Source organism: Rhinolophus sinicus, chromosome 3 (assembly GCF_057876585.1).
Source record: "Rhinolophus sinicus isolate RSI-liver-muscle chromosome 3, RSI-T2T, whole genome shotgun sequence".
Classification (NCBI taxonomy): Eukaryota; Metazoa; Chordata; class Mammalia; order Chiroptera; family Rhinolophidae; genus Rhinolophus; species Rhinolophus sinicus.
The window spans coordinates 68,362,714-68,381,036 of NC_142503.1; positions in this window are offsets into that span (position 1 = coordinate 68,362,714).

An 18,323-nucleotide genomic window follows, 5' to 3' on the forward strand; every position below is an offset into this window, starting at 1 on the left:
TTCATGTGCTTTGTCATTTAATCCTATACTCTATGAATTAGGCATATCATCCTAATTTCACAGATATGAAGGAAATGAGAAAAGAGACGTAACTATTTACGAAGGACACACAGCTAGCCAGAATTCAAACGGGTCTAACACAAAAACCCAAGCTATTAGCCAAATAGATACTTATAAATATCACTAAATTATTAGTTGTTTAAAGACTTAACACAAAGCTGTAATGAAAAATAACCCAGTGATAACCATGAGAAGAGAGTTATAGTAATACAAGCTGAAAATCCTCTCATATTAATCAGAAATTCCGTTTTTTAATACATGCTGATTATTCAACATGCTTAATCAATGTAGATATTTCACACATTAGAAATATCACAACATTTCAAGCTCAAAATTAACCAAGTATTTCTGGCAGAAAAACAAAGGCAAATGCAGAACTGGCAGGGCATTCCCTATAAACTTGGCTACCGGGATGGTTTCCAATGTGTTAGTATAACTGTTAGCACTGCCATTCAGAAATAGCTTCCTTAACAAAAAATTCTAAGAGATGTTGCTTATCTATTTCTTTTGGGATGCTTTGTCTGTTTTACCCATTCTGGAATATTATATCATTTTTCTAAGTGGCAGACTAGTATAGGTAACTCAGTTTACTCCTACAGCAGTGGTTCGCAATTGTGACCACACATTGTAATCACCTAGGGAGCTTTAAAAATATATACTGATGCCTGGGTCCCAACCTCAGAGATTCTGCCTTGATTGGTGTAGGGTGAGATGTGGGCATCAGGAATTTTTAAAGCTCCCTAGGTATTTCTATTGTGCAGCCAGGATTGAGAGGCACTGACCTAAAAAGCCTGTTACAAGGACTATACCATTCACACAGCTTTATATTGCTTCTCTATGAAACAATAACATTCTGGGGGACTCAGCTTTACTCTCAACATGGATTTAAGGAGCTATGAACTCCAGAGAGCTGTGTCCTTATTTACTGCTCTGTGCAACCCACCTGCTAGTAACTCAGCCTTGGTCCCAAAGGAGCTTCACAGAGATGCACACTGCTTCACTACACGAGGTAGAACTGCCCGCCACGTCGCTTTGCTCCCCAAACAAGCATTCTACCTACTCGGGATGCCAACTAAAGCAGTCAGCTAGCATTCCTTAGAACAAATTGGATACCAGGGGATAAGTCTCCTAAATACAAAAGGTCATGATAAAGGGGAGAGACATGTAGTTTCAAATAACTAGGTTTCACAAAGCACAGGATATATTGTAAAATGTGAAATCCTGTATCCCTATAATTATCTAATGCATATTAATTGATTCCAAGAGTTCTCAATTTGGAAAATAGTGGCCCTGAGATAGAAGATATTCATGGAATAATTATTCTCATTTAAATGTCATTTCTGCGAAATCTTGGAACATTCCAAATACATGGTGGTAATTCAGTATTTTTGCTATCATATGTACTTGTTTATTGTTTCAGAAAACTGATTCTAATTCCTTCATGGGGCTAGTTAACAGAAGGAAATTCTTTCATATATTCTAACCTCTTTCAACCTATTTAATTTCCACTTTCAAAGGAAAGATGGTATGTGATCTGGAATAATTTAAATAAAATAGAAATTACCTTTTGCCAATTCTCAATAGACAAGGATCACTTGGAACACACCTGTACTCAGCATAGGTAGGCTTATCACTTACAGTAAGAAGACTGCACACCATGGGGAAAATGAACATATCCAAAGTGGGGAGTTAGGAAAAAACTCCTACAGAGTTTGGGAGCCTTGAGTCAAAAATAGAATGGTCTAGGCAGGACTGTTCATAGTTCGTAAACTAGGGAATTGCTAGAGCTGTCAGTAGTCTCTCTTCAGAAACTCCCTGATGAGTCACCACTATTCAATCAGTTTGTGGTCTCACCTTGGAATGCTTGGGTCTGAACAAACTGGTGCTATCCGTCCATAAAGGACATCATGGTTTGGTTCAGTACAACTTGTCTGTTTTGCATGGCATGGTGCAATATCCTTTGAAAAGTTGTGGTTTCTGTTTCAATTCTCAGTTCCACCCTCACAAACTGGTTGTTAGCAGGGTCATCTTTCCCTGTAAAGAAAACAGCCTTATAACCATCTAGGCCTGTTGATTTTCCAGTGGTAGATCTTTAATCGCATTTCTGATCTCCTTTCTGGATATCATACATTGTACTTTCCAAAATACTAATGAAAATCAAGTGATTCCTGACAATGCTAATGCTGCAGAAAGGCCCTTTCCTAATTATTCTATTAATATCGTTAAAGTAACCCCATTTCCTAAACTGAGGACATGAGGTTCAAGCATAAGTGCACACCATCCCTGACTCAATTGTACTGTCTGTATAGCATTTATCACCATCTCAAAGTATCTTACTTATTGATTTATCTATCACCTTGAAAAGATCCAAAAAATAGATTCTCATGACCGTAATCTTAGAGCCTAGATAGTACCTACAACACAATAGGTGTCCAATGAATATTTGTTGAAAGATTAAAATATTCACATAATCTGATAACTTGATTTAACTAACTGATTTGAAAGACTTATCACAGTGCATTGATAACAATCTATATGTTTTATAAAATCTTAAAACAGATTTTAGAGTTCAGCTGCATTATCAATTTTATTATTGAAAAGTATACAGTATAATGTAGCATTTCCATTTTAATTTTCCTCTTTTTGTAGCTACAAAGGATCAAGTACAATAATTTGGTAAGATCTCATGAAGTTATTGGGGAAAAAACTTCTAGTTCAATGGCTTAGCCATGAATATTTAAGAAATGTATTTACAATATTAAATTAGATTGATCTAGAAGCATTATCAAAATAAAATGATTTTTAAAGGTCTATGTGATGACAAAAACACATCTATGTCTTCTGAAAACTTTCTTGATTAGGAAATACTTGTACTTTTTTACTATGAATGTGAAATTCCAGATAGTTTTTGTTTTATCTATATCAAATGAGAAGCTTAGAATATGGGTTATGCTACTGTTACTTTTCACTTTCATTTTCAAGTTTGTTTGTTTTTCCAATGGACTGCAGAGACTAAAAAGGAAAAGAACTTTCCTTTTTGTCACTTTCCTTCTCTTAACTCACAAATTAATTTTCAAATTAGAATTAGTTATCCAGAGAGGGGAAGAATGTTCTTTCCAGACTTTCAGAATAAGTTACAATTTGGTATGTTGTTTAAAAAAGCTCTGGTGAATCTGAGTATTTCCTTCCAGTTCACTAATGTAAATATCTTTTAAATTAACATTAGCGAGGTTTATATAAAGATGGCCCTGAATTTATTACAATTATTGACTTCTAGATAACATTGCTAAAAATCACTTTTTTCAACAGTTGCGGACTGAGAATGTCAAAGAACATGAATGGTGATACCATATGTTATATATGACTTAGGTATAAAATCTTCTCTGAAAAGGTTCAATCAATTTTTTCTTAAATATTACGTAATTAAAGTTATAACATTTACACCTGGAAGATATGTCCAATCTATCTATATACAGATAGAAACACAGGCTTCAAAAAAACATTCTTAATAAAAATAACTTTATTTAATAATTGTTGATTTGTTTTAAGTTAGCCACATGTAAATTTCAAAAGGAGAATTACTCCTCTGAGGAATGACCTTCATTTTGTGCATCCTGACAGCTATCATCAGTTTCATGTCAACATTTTGTTCTGTATAGTTAACATGAGTATACTGTGACCACAACCAGAATCATTAACCTTCTGTTATGACTTTATACATTTCTGCCACTCATGTCAGTTAATAGACATCCTTCGGTGCCATTTGCCTGTAAGATTTTCAGGCGTAGTTAGGTACATTCAGATAGTTTTTATTTTTTAACTACGTAAAATTTGCAAAGAAGATTGAACATAAATATGAACATGAGAGGGATTAATAATAGGCTATACCCTCTTTCCATTTTCTCTATAACCATAAAATATATTTCTATGGTGTTTTGCCAGTAAAGTGGCTTCACGCAATTTCTTAAAAAGTCAATGCTCATAAATGATCTTTTCTCCTATACCCAGTTAAAACTATCACTACAGTAGGGAACCTTAGTTGGTTTGCCTGCCTAGCATTTTTTCTCCCTTCTCTGATACCAGTACAAAGTTTTCTCCCAGATGTTCTGGTTTGGACTGGTCCACAGAGCACGCCTTCCCTACTTTAAGGTCGTCACATGACTCAGGCTGGCCCAGGGCTGGTTACATGACTCAATCAGGAGCAATTAGAACCCACACTGGAACTGGTTTACACATTTAAACTTTTTCCAATGAGGTTCTACCTGACTGGATGTAAACTTGATCTAGCAGCAATCTTCTTCCCTGGCATAGAAAAAGAACCCATTTCTACAGTGAAAATAATGCACAAGTAGAAGCAGGATGGAGACAGAAAGAATTCTGATAAGATTATTTAAATCTGATTCTGGGATATCTCTTCAATCTCAGTAATGTGTGCCAGGGAATCCTATGTTTTTGTTTTCTTTAGTTAGTTTGATTTATGCTTTTATCTCTTAGAACTTAGTGATTCTTGAATAATACAACAACCCAAGTCATTAATTACATTTTAGCTTCATCAGTAAATTCTTTTTTTTCTCTCTCTCTCTCTTTTGAGTATTTTTAGAATTCATGTGCTTCTAACATTATGGGGTAACTATGTTGGAAAAGTTTTAAGAAAACAGTTTATATCCTTACCATTGTGAATTATAAATAAAATGTATATATCATTCTTAATGTCCTACTAGTTTGCTATTGTTCTTAATTTTGTCCCTAGTGTGTCCTATTTTGTTCTGTTTAAAGTAACCAGTTGCTATGTTACTGTTTTCGTTCTACTGAATCCTCCGCTACAATTTATTCATCATTAGTTTTTATCTACCTTATTTTTGCCCACACCTTCATGACATGGGACAAAAACTGAGTTTGTGAAAACTTTCTTCCTCTGCTTAGTTCCTTTCACGTATAACTTCTAGTCCTTTGTCTGGGTGTTCTCATCTCCATGGAATCCTTATATCAGCTTAGACAGAACTGCATTATGCTAAGGGCAAAAGGGGAGGAGGGAACCAGTGCTTCTTGGTCGTCGGCAGGGGAGAATTGAAGCTCTGTAAAACCCAATCTGAGGAAGGATGGAAGAGGGCCGCCTGGGCTCTCTGATGGGAGCAAAGATTCACAGCCAAACTGACACAGTTAATGCTCCCTACCTAATTATAGTGGGTAGGCCTTACTGCATTGGTAAGCGCTGTGGAGAGGTGGGGTGTGAATTATCTCCCAGAAGAAAGGACAAAGGGCTGAGGAAAACTTTGATTAAGTGCCCTGAGTCTGCCAGGCTGTATCTCCTGGGCAAGGAAAACAGCAGGCCAACAGAGGCTGCCCAATTCTTATTTTCAAAACAAGATCATTAAGAATGTTTACTGAGTGTCTACTATGAGTGTCTACTATTAGTTAGTAATCTAAATATTATACTATGCCCTAAACCAAAAAAATATTGTGCCTTATAACAAATTATTTGGGCAAACTGTGGAACCTAAAGATTAGCATATTTTTTTCTTCAACGTGTCGCAGGGATGCTGATGGGAGAAAACTAAATTTAGGGAATGGTTATGTTCCCCACTAGGACTTATATGAGATTTTACCAAGTCCTCTTGCATTTTATAATTTTCATTATACTGTAAATTGTGCCTCAAGGGAATAAATTTTGAGGAAGCTATTTTTGGTTGTTTGTTCTGTTTTGTTTCATTTTACTGTTTTGTTTTGCTTTTTGCAAAGCAAAAGTCTGTATGTTACATAGCAGCTAAGAAGACCTGTAGGAAATTACAGTGAGATACATGGAAAACCTTTTGAATTCAATGACATATTCTGTTTGGTCTTACTTACTAGGATTAAAAGAACAGATAAAGCTGAAATAAATATCATGGATCATGAACTAGGGGGAAAAAAGAGAAAAGACTTCCCAGAATACCACAGGAGAAAGCAAAAATAAAATCACATAAATGTATGTTTTTAATATTCCTTAAACTAAAATGTACCTTGGAGAATTTTACCCAGATGTTTCTGAAATTATAATATAACTTCTATATCTTCCATTTGTCACTGTATTTTTAGTATGGCACTTACCACCTAGAACCTGAGTTCTTTGCACAGGGGCACGTGTGTAAACTCAGGTAGTTGTTACTATGCTGCTGAAAAACTAAATCCACAATCCATGTAAGAAAGAAAACAACAGCTGATAGGAAGAAAACATAAAGAAAAAGAAAAAGCTGTCTATGCCTCTACAAATCTGATTCAATTGAATTAATGAGAATTGGAGTTTTGACAATTGAGGTTGCTCTTACACATAAGTCTCAGTTTAGCTATTTCCTGAAAACAACCTGTCAATTATCAGCCAAATAGTTAATTCATTTTTAGAAGAGACAGAGAGATTCCCAGACTGTATGGTTGAACTAATTGGTTGTTTCACTGATTTGATTGACAATTTGGGTTAAAAATAATCAAATAAGAACTACATGCATCTGGATAAAGTTATTCAAATTTTTTAATAATCTTAGCACTTCACCCACACTCTTGGTGCCCCATAAATGCTTGTAGAATAGTGACACAAAGACTTCATGTTTCATCAAACAGTACCTGGTCAATACCAAGATCCATTAAAAATAACAGTAAAGAAAAAAGTCAAAAATTACAGACATACCTCCTTATTACTGTGCTTTGCTTGAGTGCACTTAAAAATTGCTGTGTTTTTTACAAATTGAAGATTTGTGGCAACCTGGCTTGGAGCAAGTCTATTGGCATCATTTTTCCAACAGCGTTTGCTGACTTCACACCTTTGTGTCACATTTTGGTAATTCTTGCACCATTTCCAACTTTTTCATTATTATATTATTATATTTGTTGTGGTGATCTGTGATAGCGATCTTTGATATTATTATACTATGACAAAACCCTACACCAACCAAAGATTATGACTCACTAAAGGCTCAGATGATTGTTAGCATGTTTTAGGAATAAGGCATTTTTCAATTAAGATATGTACACTGTTCTTTTAGACATAATGCTATTGCACACTTAAGAGACTACAGTATAAGTTATATGCATAACTTTTCTATGCCCTGGGAAACCAGAAAGTTCATGTGACTCACTTTATTACAATATTCGCTTTATTGTGATGATTCGAACCCACAATAGTATCTCCAAGGTATGCTTGTATTTTAAGTTATGGAATATTATAAACCAAATTTAATCACATTGTCACATTTATGATATTTAAATAGTTTCAAAATAGTAATCACTCAGTTACTTATCATAATCAAATCTTTTAAAATGAGAGAGAAATTATTAAAAGGGCACTTTCAGTAACTAGACCAAGAGCCCCTATAAAATTACTACATATGTGTTAAGTCTAGAATTATCCTACTCAACACATTTAGGATGATGCCCTTTCTCTGTCACTGGCAGGAAAAAGCTGATAATAATTTTGATGGCTAAGCCAACATAGACAAAAGGAAAAGTCATATTTAGCAAGAGAAATTTAAACATAAAGCTTTAGGAAAATGCTGACTACCTCCAAAACACTGCACTACAAAACAGATGCAGAAAATTCAGTTTTTTCAACAGCATCATCTTTATTGCACATCGACTCATAGAATTTAAATAATCAGAAGGTCTAGGACCAAGGAAGCAAAACAGAGACTGCCATGGATCTATGTGACGTAAAGAGCGCAGTCTGAGAGTGGAAAAGAAATGAAAAAGAGTCAGACCCGCACTTCTGAGTGACTTCTGTTAAACCATTTAACTTCAGCAAACATCAGTTTCCTCATTTCTGAGTTGTGGAAAGCAAGTTTTGCCTCTTACATCACCAGAATGTTGTAAGGGTATTGTAATGAAATGTACATTGACTTCCTTTGGGGGAGGAAATTTGTAAAACACAAACTCATTAGGTTACAAACTCCTTTCCATTAGAAGAGTTGCAACAGGATATGGTCCTGTCTAAACCGCACTTCCTAAGAACAGAGAACACCACTGTAACCACACAGGATGCATGGGTCTATAGCCTACTAGAAGCCATTTATTTCATTTTTTTATACAGAATTTTTACCACAAAATGGACACAAATTATTATACAAAATAGGGTGGAGGTTTATGGTCAAAAAAAACAAAAAACTGTAACTTATAACTAGCCATGCTTAATGTACATGGAAAGTTTCCTCTGTTAATAGATTATAGAAATATTCTTTAAAAAGCTTACAATTCCATCTTTTTATTTAGCTATTTTAAGAGTTGAATCAAAACCTCATTGAGTAGTTTATTATGTAAATTTTCATATTATAGAAAAGAAATATTCGATAAATTAATGAATTTAAATTTTTAATATGCTCTAGGTACTTGGTAGAGTACCTACCTAGTACTCTATATATTCAATAATTTATAGTCAATATATAAATATATTCAATAATTTGAACAATATATTTTCAACAAGATGAGAAGCAATTTAGCTTTGGAGCTCAGGGCCACCGTGGGAATGACGTCATGATTTTGGCCTGTACAGCTCTTCAGGGACCCCTGCTGCTAGGAGACCTGAGAAACATGAAGCGCTCCACCCATTTGGGATGACCATTCTAAACTGAGAATAAAAACAGTTTCTCATTGCACAAAGTCTTAGAAAAACAAGAGAATAGCTGGCCACTGATAAGAGCATGCCCAAACCCAAAAATGACATTCCAAAGACTTACATGAATGATTTTCTCTCCGAAGTTCAGTATCTATGTGAGGGAATTTTGTATCCTGTTCCTCTTGGAAAGGATTTAATCAAATTTATAAAAACTATTAAATATTTTAAAAAATCTTTTGGTATAGAATATAGAATAATAAATGTATTGATTTTTCAAAGATGGATACCCTCCAAAATGTACTTTTCATAGCACAAACATAGAAGGAAAAATAATAGCACGATCCCAAATTAACAAATTCCCTGATATTTTCTACTACCCAATGTTTCTGTCTTACGGTTACATGTGTAATTTAGTGTATCTGGCCATTTAAGAAAATATTCTCTGTTCATGGAATGGAAGAGGTTTTTGTTAAATGAATTTTTTAAAGTACATTGAAATAAATGCTATTTCTAGTTCTTAACATTGCTATTTTAGAATAATTTAAAGCCATTTTAAAGAATTTTTTAAAAACATGTTTTTTTACCCTCAAATTGTATTTGGCTTCTTACATTAAACACTAATAGTACTTAGTGCCTTGCATGCTACAGTAAATGCTTGTATTAAAACTAGTTCTACCAAATTAATTGAAAATAATGAGTTCTCAAGGTAATTTAAGAATCTTTCTTGTAATAGTAGAAAGAAAAACTTTATCCTACTTCTAAATCAATGTAGGCTTTCCTATAATTATGCATTTGAGACCAAACACAACTTTCATGTAAATAAATAAAACATTACCAGGAAATTATTTTTTTGAGAATCAGTATATCTACAATTATATCAGTTTGTGGCAGATTTAATCTTGCATGCTTTTTTTTTTAATTTGTTGTTTTTATTTTTATGTATTATTACTGTCAGACCCAGAATTTGTGAACTTCTAGAAGATGGGAACTATGCCTTATACTTATCTTTGAATCTCCTGAGACTAATATTGTGTCTGGCACATGTTAAATTCCAAATTAAAATTTTGAAGGATAAATAAAAAAAATGAATGAATGATCTAGTAAAATTAGAAAATTATATAACCATCTACCCATATATTCATTTTATATACTAATACTACTGCTCACATAAAAAAGGAAGGTTTTTTGTTTGTTGTTTTAAAGCATGGGAGTTTCTTGCTTTCTCAGCACTTTATTCCAGTTTATCATTTTTCCTTTAAAAAATTAAATATTCAGTTTCTGGGAATTATACTAGATTATATAGCACTTTTCCCCCCGTTCCTTTTTTTTCTGATAAGAAGATAGTATGTAGCACAAGAAAGAAATGGTATGTGACATGATAGAAGTATTATTTAATGCTATGGTGGTGACACTTGGCCATATGTAAGTATATAAATCAATGCATTGTACAACTTAAACTTACATAATATTTTATGTCAATCATATCTCAATAAAGCTGGAAAAAATATCGTTCTTCAGATTCATAGAGACTAAAAGTAGCACAGAGGTAACCAGGGATTAGGGAGTTAATGTTTAATGGGTACAGGTTTCAGTTTGAAATGATGAAAAGTTCTGGAGATGGATAATGATAGTTGTACATCAATGTGAATGTACTTAATGCTACTGAACTACACATTTATAAATGGCCAAAATGGTAAATTTTATGTTATGTATATTTTACCACTATAAAATATACATTTGTGTAGTTTTTTTAAAAGAAAATAGTAAATAGAAAGATTATATTTTATACATTTGATTATTCTTTGGGGTTTCTTTACCTTGAGCTTATAAACTACCATGCTGAAATAAGATTCAAGATAAAATGATAAAATAAGAATGTCTAAATGAAAATTGAATAAAAATGGACATGCTGAAACTCTTTCAAATCAAATTGTAAATTTAGATTTCATAGGCATTTCTTTCCACATATACACTAGGTGGAGCCATTTCCTTAAACTAATTGTAGAAAAATTGACTAGGAGAGTGTATAATTTTACAAAAGCTGCCAAACTGTTTTTCAAAGTAGCTATACCATTTTGCATTCCCTCCAGCAACATACGAAAGTTCCAGTTGCTCCATATTCTTATTAGCATTTGTTCACTCTTATTAGCCTCTTTAGTAGCTGTGTAGTGGTATTTCATTTTTAGTTTCTTTAATTTTTTTTTACCTTGAGCTCATAAATTAACTTAACCTGCATTTCCTTAATGACTAATGATGTTGACATCTTTTCATGTGCTCATTTCTTTATATCTTCTTTGATGAAATGTCTATTTATATCTTTTGCCCAGTGTTTATTGGGTTGTTTGTTTTCTTACTGTTGAGTTTGAGAGTTCTTTGTATTATCACCCAGCAATCTCCCACCTTTCCATTTATCCCAGATAAATGACAACATATGTCCACACAAAGGTCAGTATATAAATGTTTACAACAGCTTTATTTATATTCACCAAAACTGAAAACAACCTATCAACTGGTGAATGAATGAATGAACTATGGTACACCCATACAGTGGAATAGTTCCTAGTAGTAAAAGGAATGAACTTCTGATACATGCAACAATGCTGATGAATCTTACAAGTGAAAGAAGCTGAGTGAGAGAACCCAGACACAAAAAGCTACATATACACAAAAAGCTATATGATTCCATTCATATGGTATTCTTGAAAAGGAAAAATTATGGAAACAGAATTTGGATTAGTAGTTGCTGGAGTCTGTGAGAGGGGAGAAGGAACTAAATGCAAAGGGGTATTAGTAAATCTTTTGGAAAGAATAAAGTATTCTATATCTTATTTGTAGTAGTGGTTATATGATTACGGACATTTGTCAAAATTCATCGAATATACACCTGAAAATGTTAACTTTACTCTTCAAACTTTTTTATTGAATTATTATTGGGTTTTGTTTTCTTAATATTGAACATTTTAATATTCAATACAAAAACATTCGATACAAAAAAAAATGCCTATGAGAAAGCAGTCATAATTATGAACAGCATTTGAAGAATTTGGGCAGGTTTTGTGTAAGTCTCTATTAACTAGCCAGTCTTAACTTCTGTTTCTCTGTCACTACCATACTTTAAGAATATGCAAATATGCTTTCTAGTAAAAACGTATTTATTTTATAGCCTCAAGGACACTAATTTGATAGGGATGAGGTTTGTTGAATAATGAATAGCCCAATATAAACTGGGAAATAACATGATAGAACATCCTGGTGATCTAGTCATACCAAGTAGCACCACATACTATTCTTTCAAAATTGGATATTCTCATATATATATGAAAATTATTTTACTATTAAATAAGAGAAATTTAAATCACATTTTTATTATACATAAGAGCATTCTGAGATATATATATATACACATATTATATATTTAAGTCAGATACAAGTATCATCCATCCACTTGGAAGTTCCATAAGTATATTTAGTTCTAACTTTAGTATTATAGCTTAATATGTATAAATAAAATAAATCTCATCTTTAAATATATTCTATAGAAATCTTTGTCTGTACTTCACTTGGAGTAACTGGACTTGGCTTTCCTAGAGGGATGACATCCAGTTTACCTGAAAACAATCATGATTTGTTGGCACTTTTTAAAATACATTCAGTGAAATCTTGTATTTAATTCATGCAGTGAGAGAATTCTGAATTGTGTAGCCTATGAGATAGCCAAGAAGAGATGCTGGCAGAAAAGCTTCAACAATGTAACAGAATATTAAAATATTTTTGAGTGAATTTGGCTTTGGGAATTATAAAAGAATCGTAGTCTTCTGTTCCATAGAGAAATAAAACTGGATTATAAAGCAGCCTTATAGCTATAAAGTAACAGAATACTAGCATATCTATGAGTTCTTCTGGTCATCTTCCAATTAGGGCAATCGGTCTTCCTCTTGGCTCTATATTTTGAGAAGAATGCCTAGAGCATCAAAGATATCAGATTTCATAGAAAAGACTTCAAAGCAGCCATTATAAATATCTTCACAGAACAAAAGGAAAGCATGGTTAAAGAAGTAAAGGCAGGGATGATGACACGTTTCTATTAAATAGAGAATATCAATAAGGAGATAAAAATGATAAGAAACAAACAAAAAAAACAAAAACAAAAAAAAACAACCACCACCAAATGGAAATTCTGGGAGTCTGGGACTGAAAAGTGTATGAAATCTGATGTGGACACACTTCACAGTTTCTATGGTTTGTTTGTGGTTTTGTTTTTGTCTTTTTTCTGGTTTCTTTGAATGCTTTGTAACTTTTTTTTGAAACTGAAAATTTAAGGTACTATAGTGCAGAAACTCTGGTTACTGGTTACCTCCCTTCCAGGGCTTATTATTGTCTTTTTTATTTTATTTTTTTTCATTTTTTTAGTGACTGGCTGGAATATTTTCATGTAGTCTATTCCCAATGCACACTCTCCTCCCACTCCAAACACAATGATTAAAACTTCTGCTGTTGCTCTTCAGGAAAGCACAGTTTGATGAATACCTACAGTCACCCTGGGATGACAGTAGTGTTTATAAGGCTCTCTTCCTCTTTCACCAACCGCACCCAGCTGGTAAACTCCATGAATGTATAGCTGATCATTCTACTGTTTTCAACAATACTCTGAAGCAAATACAGGCATATCTTGGAGATATTGCAGGTTAGGTTCCAGACAACAATAAAGCAAGAATTGCAATAAAAGATTAATATCCATTTTGCTGGGGGAGGATCTTGCCTTCAATTTGTACAACAACAACAGCAATAAAAGCAATATCTGTGAAGCACAATAAAGCAAAGCACAATAAAACGAGGTATATGCCTATACTGTTATACAAACTGGTCCCATCAAAGGGTGGCCTGGCTCCTTTGAAGAAACAGATTCTGTAGTCAGTGTTTGATAATTGTTCTAACACCAGGAAAGCTTCACCCAGCTATCTTATTCTCTAGTTGTTGCCTGCAAACTTGGCAGTCAACAATCTAAGCTACTGTGTTCCCCTGAAAAAAAAATCTAGCCGGACCATCAGCTCTAAGGTGTCTTTTGGAGCAAAAATTAATATAAGACCCAGTCTTACTTTAACATTAAAATTAAATATTTTTAAGATTAAAATAAGACTGGGTATAATATAATATAATATATACCAGGTCTTATATGATATAATATAATACCCAGTCTAATATAATATAATATAATATAATATAATATAATATAATATAATATAATATAATATAATATAATACTGGGTCTCATATTAATTTTTGCTCCAAAAGATGCATTAGAGCTGATGGTCCGGCTAGGTCTTATTTTCGAGGAAACACAGTATGTCTTCATTAAATACAAGAATCTCCTCCCATTTGCCTTTCACCACAATCTCCACTGTTCTTTAGAGTGTTTAGATTTGAACTTCTTCCTGCTGTTGCAAATGAAGTCAGTTTCTTTGGGAAGAGATTAGAAGCCATCTTATGGCCTAATTCTCCCTCCCACACAAACTTTTAGCCAGGACTTGGAGCTGGGGATAGTAACAATGGCAAGCTTCTCTTGGCATGACCACCCCACTCTAGTAGCTGCGCACTCAGTAGAGGTGGGTAGCGGCCAAGGACCTCTCCAGCTTGTCTTTCTTGGCATGGAACCACTGCCGTATGAGCTGCGGCAAGTAGTCAGGATCCCAGTATTCTCAATGCTTCACACCCAAAATACAGCCTCCATTCCATAGGTGGGGACTAGGTGGAAGAAGGGTGTCCCACCTCTCATTAACAATCTCCTGGAGCTTAGCCTCAGCAGCAGGTAGGAGGACGGGATGAGAAGCACTTAAGTTCTCCTCTAGGGTGGAAAAATCCCTCCTACTAGGAGCTGGGGCAAGAAGGGGTCCTATGTTCTTGGCTATAGCAGTCTCTAGTAGAATCTCCATCTTGTTGAGCTGAGAGGGAGGGAAGGAGGGAGCAGTCTTGGTTAAAATATCACAGACTCTCACCTTTCTTATTGAACTTTCATAGATTTCCTTGAATAGATGTTTCCTCGTTTGTTATTTGTCCTTAGGATTCTATTCAGAAGATTTAGATGGTTGGTTTTCCTTTCTTCTTTTTCTTCTTGTTGCTGCTGCTGCTGTTGTTGTTGTTGTTGTTGTTGTTGTTCTTCTTCTTCTTCTTCTTCTTCTTCTTCTTCTTCTCCTTCTCCTTCTCCTTCTCCTTCTCCTCCTCCTCCTCCTCCTCCTCCTCCTCCTCCTCCTCCTCCTCCTCCTCCTCTTCTTCTTCTTTTTTTCAATTTTCATAAATTTCACTAAGGGAAAGGTAGCAGATCTTTAGATACTGTCATCCCAGAGATGGATCCAAATTGTTTATTCACTTTCTCTACCTGATTCAATCAGCATTGATGTTGAGCATATTCTATGTGCCATGGATATAAAAATGAATAGGACAATATTCCTTCTCTAAAAGAACAAATGCTCTAGTGGAAGGTATAAATAATTTCAACTCTAAGATGAAAGCTAAAACAGAAAAATATGTAAAGGGGATGCAATTCCAAATCATTTTGGTAAAGTCTCTGAAGAACAAAGAAATAGGTGACAGGTCCATTTGCTTTCTAACACAGCACACTAAACTAGTTTTCCACTGACAATCCTTGTTCCTGTTTTCTTTTCCCACAAATAGTCTCCCTGTTCCAATATCAGCTGAAGAAAATCAAATCCCTCTCAAACAAACAATACAAAAAAGCAGGATTTGGCAAAGAGAAGAAGAAGAAAAATAAATCTGAATCCTCTGCCTCGTCCCATCACCTGAGACAGCACTTGAGTTTCTAATTCTCATGTTGGATGGAGAGCCCGTTGGCTTAGCTTAATCGCTGTACAGCCTCAGTTGGACTGAACCATTGCTGAGTAGAAACATTTAAAATTTCATGATTTTGACAAAAGAGCTTGGGGTCATTGAGATTGTTTCTGGAAAGCCATAGGAATTGTTGGAAGCCTAGGATATTAAACATAACCTGGTTTTTACTAATGGAATGGAGATACTCAAAGATACTTGAAGAGTCTTACAATATCCTACTTGAACAGACTACGTCTACATCATGATCAATGGTTTTTAGTTATGACTATGAGTGCTCCAACTTAGTGCATGTCTCCTGTCCTTTCTTCTGTAATTTTGGCAAAAGCATAGTCATGGGCATTTAAAATCACTGTCTTTATTGACCTAGACAATATTACAAGTACTGTTGTATTCAGACACTTGATCTTTGACATATGAATCTCATGGAATAGTCACAACATATGGCAAGTATAAATGATGGATTTTCTTTACCACGTACACATTTGAATACAGGCTGACTGGAAATAAATTGGAATGATGGAGGAGAATGATGTGGAATCTTCACAGCATATTCAGTTTTGTGTGTTTTTTTCCTCAACTGAGATGTCATCATAAATCATAATTCCCTTGAGATTAAGTGACTAACTCTAAACAGTCTTATTGTCAGAAACAACTGAACAAATGTCAGCTTCTCTTCTAGTGAAGTCTCTCTTTGTCTCATAGGACTCACAATAACGCTATTGTTGTAATACCTTTTATAAATTATGTCAGAGTCACTGAAATCTTCTGGCACCAGGTTTTGCAAAAGACAACATGCTGGACAGTGAGAAACGGAGAAGAGGTGTGATTAATTGCCAAAGGTGAAAAACACAGAAGCATAAATCTTTCTCCTGACAGATGCTCCAGCAGATGACAGAGTCAAGTAAGAGCATTGTTATAGAAATTTGGCCAACTGCTTTAGGCACCATCTGCTTATTTTCCCCCAGAAGAGTAATCCCTTTCAAAGGTTAAAGAAGTTAAAAAGGCTGCTCAGGAATTCACACATTTCCATTGATTTCCAGAATTGTGAGTCACTCAAATGTAGCCAAAAGAAAAGTTAACCTCAAGCAGGGCAAGGGCCATGAGAGCTGAACCAGACTGGAAAAAATATGTATATATTTTTAAATTCTAAATGAAATTTGGCATCATACCTCTTGTACTTTCTTTCTGAGTGTGGAGTGTGGTCTAAAAAACAACTTGACTGAATCAACCAGAGTCCATATTTTAAGCTGAACATTACCCAAATGAGCTTCTCGTATACTTCCTTTTAGGATTAAAATATAGAAATGGAATAGATAAAGCAAGTTTGGGGAGGAAGTGGTAGATAGGAAAAGAGGTATTTGCAGAAACTTTATAGGATCTTCCTGAAAGGAACTCAGCAGAAATGTCACCACTGTTTCTTCTACAATATCACAACCTAAAAGATACATTTCTCTTTACTACTAAGGAATTGAAGCCTGAAAACAATTGAGGCCATTTAGTGTATAGTTAAGAGCATAAGATTAAGGTTGAATTTTCCAATTCTACCACTTACTTGTACTGTATGTGATCTTCGGCAAATTATAAATCTAAACCTCATTTTCTTCATGAGCCACTGAAAGGAGCTTCCCAGCTCCTTTCACAACTCCAGGGGTGATCCATTCTGAGAATCCCATATCAGTGCCTCCTGCTTTCATGCAATGTGATTAGCCCTGTGCTTAGCATGTAGTGAGCATTTTTAAAAGGCAGCTGTTGAATATCCAATATCCAACTCAGTACATTACTGTAAACAAGAATGAGGAAGCTCTACAAATGTCAGTGTAGTATAATTGATAAAAACATAAACCTAGAACCGTACTGTCAGTATTCTAACGCTGAGTGGCGCTACTCAATAGCCATGCAATCTTGGGCAGTTTACTTTATTTTTTGGTGCCTCAGTTTTTTTTCTTTAGAAAAAGGGGGATAATAATAGTACTTATCTATTAGGGTTATTGTGATAACCAAATCAGTTAATTTAAAATACCGAGAACAAAATCTGTACATAGCAACATTAAATAAACATGAGTTATGTCCTCTGTAGAGAAATGTCTCTTCATAACCTCTGACCATTTTTTAAATGGGTTGTTTGTTTTATTGGTATTGAGTTGTATGAGATTTTTACTGAAGTTTGGATATTGACCCCTTGTTAGACGTATCATTGGCAAATTTTTTTCTCCCACTCGGTAGGATGCCTTTTTGTTTTATTGATGGTTTCCTTTCCTGTGAAAACACTCTTTAGTTTGATGTTGTACCACAGGTTTATTTTTTATTTTGCTTCCCTTGCCTGAGGAGATATATAAGTAAAAATATTACTAAGGGTAGTGTCTGCAAATTCACTTCCAATATTTTCTTCTAGGAGTTTTATGGTTTCGGGTCTTATATTTAAGTCTTTAATCCATTTTTAATTTATTCTTGTATATCGTGTAAGAAAGATGGACAGCCAACCTATAAAAAATGCTCAATGTCACTAATCATTAGAGAAATATAAATGAAAACCACAATGAGATATCACCTCACTCCTGTCAGAATGGCAATCATCAATAAATCACCAAGCAACCAATGTTGGTGAGGATGTGGAGAAAAGTGAACCCTTGTGCACTGTTGGTGGGATTGAAAGTTAGAACAGCCACTATGGAAAACAGTATGGAGGTATCTCAAAAAATTGAAAATGGAACTACTTCATGACCCAGCAATTCCACTCTTAGGTATCTATCCAAAGAAATCCAAAACACTAATTCAAAAAAATGTATGCACCCTATGTTTATTGCAGCACTATTCACAATAGCCAAGATAATGAAACAACTGA